This window comes from Orycteropus afer, unplaced genomic scaffold, assembly GCF_000298275.1.
Source record: "Orycteropus afer afer isolate SDZICR_OR568_19922 unplaced genomic scaffold, OryAfe1.0 scaffold00176, whole genome shotgun sequence".
Classification (NCBI taxonomy): domain Eukaryota; kingdom Metazoa; phylum Chordata; class Mammalia; order Tubulidentata; family Orycteropodidae; genus Orycteropus; species Orycteropus afer.
In genome coordinates this window covers 572,989-575,229 of record NW_006921763.1, presented here as the reverse complement: position 1 = coordinate 575,229, position 2,241 = coordinate 572,989, and positions in this window count along the sequence as shown.

The following is a 2,241-nucleotide window of genomic DNA, read 5'->3' as shown; positions in this document are numbered from 1 at the left end:
CCCCTTGTTCTGTTCGAATGACAGCTTCCTGGTCTATCTATGTACAGGTGTCTCATGAGCACAATTAAGTGTTCTGGAATTCCCATTCTTCTCAATGTTATCTCTAAATTGTTATGATTCACACAATTAAATGCTTTTGCATAGTCAGAGAAACACAAGTACACTTGTGGTATTCTTTGCTTTCAGCCAAGATCCATCTGACATCGGCAACAATATCCCTTGTTCCATGTCCTCTTCAGAATCCAGCTTGCATTTCTGAAAGTTCTCTGTCAATATACTGCTACAATCATTTTTTAGTTATCTTCAGCAAGATTTTACTTGTGTGTGATATTAGTGATATTGTTTGATAATTTCTACATTCTGTGGGATCACCTTTCTTTGGAATGGGTACAAATATGGATCTTTTCCAGTCAGTTGGCCAGGTAGCTGTCTGCCAAGTTTCTTGGCATAGACGAGTGAATGCCTCCAGAGTGGCATCTTTTTGTTGAAACATTTCCATGAGTATTCTGTCAGTTCCTGGAGCCTTGTTCTTCACCAGTTCCTTCAGTGCAGATTCGACTTCTTCCTTCAATTCCATTGGTTCTTGATCACATGCCACCTCCTGAAATGGATGAACATTGAGCAATTCTTTTTGGTACAGTCACTTTGTATTCCTTCAATCTTCTTTTGATATTTCCTGCATCAGTCAATAGACTCTTTCAATATTGCAACTTGAGGCTTGATTTTTTTTTCTTCAGTTCTTTCAGCTTGAGAAATACCAAGCATGTTCTTCCCTTTTGGTTTTCTAACTCCAGGTCTTTGCACATTTCATCATAATGATTGACTTTGTCTTCTTGAGCTGCTCTTCGAAATTTTCTGTTCAGCTCTTTTATCTTGTCAGTTCTTCCATTTGCTTTAGCTACTCTCCGTTTAAGGGCAAGTTTCAGTCTCCTGTGACGTCCATTGTGGTCTTTTCTTCCTTTCTTGTCTTTTTAATGATCTTTTGCTTTCTTCACGGATGATGTCCCTGCTGTCATCCCACAATTCATCTCGCTTTTGGTCATTGGTGTCCCATGTATCAAATCTATTCTTTACATGGTCTCTAAACTCGGGAGGGATGTAATAAAGGTCATATTTTGGCTCTTGTGGACAAGTTGTAATTGTCTTCAACTTCAACTTGCATATGATATGTTCCTGGCACATGTTCCTAAAAGACCTATGTCAAAAGATGCTTTCTTTTTTCCCTTTGGATGCTGTGGCTGAATAACTGGTTATGGTTATGCCTTGATAACTGGTTTTTACAGTCATAGCCACCACCCTAGCAACCTGAGGTGAAGCCAACACTGAAGACAGCAAAGATGATAGATGGAAAAACATCTAGATCCCTGATGCCTTTGTTGAGCCACTGAACCAATCAACTCTGAAGCCCACTTCGTGTTTGGTGAGATAATAAGTGTCCTGTTTAATAAAACCAGTTTGAATAGGAGTTTCTATTACTAAAGCTGAAAGCATTCTAACTTTAGAGGTTTTATCATCATCCTTATTATTAAGAGGAGTGAGCACCCATGGCCTTAGGCCAAATAAAGGGAATAACCTCCCAAGGAAAGAATCAGGTGGTGGGTCGAGCAAAATAGCACCAGCAGCAGCTGAGAGGGATGTGAGTACATGCTCTTCACCCCTGGTGACTCCCAGCCAGTAGAAAGGTGTCTGAGTTTCTACAGGAGTCTGAGAATTAGGCAGAGGAGGGAGGGTTGGGCAACACAAGCTAGTGAAATTAAGGTCTAGCTATCTATGCAAGCTCATTTGTACTCACATTTGGGTGTTGTTATTGTTGGATGCTATCATGACAATTCTGACTCATAGCGACCCCATATGACACAGCAGAACTGCCCCATAGGGTTTCCTAAACTGAAATATTTATGGGAGCAGATCACCAGGCCTTTCTCCCATGGAGCTGCTGAGTAGGTTTGAACTGCCAATATTTCAATTAGCAGCCAAGTACTTAACTGTTGTACCACCTGGACTCTTTTATGTTTGGGTAACTTTACCTAAAACATTTCAAATTAGGTGTCTGTGTGACTACTATCAGGAGAAATATGTGGCAGTCTGCTTCCATGAAGATTTATAGCCTTGGAAACCCTACTCTGTCTTATAGGGTTGCGATGAGTTGGAATTGACTCAACAGCAGTGGGTTTGATTTGATACCTACTATAAGGGAGCTCTGGTAGCATAGTGGCTAAAGCACTTGACTGCTAACCAGAA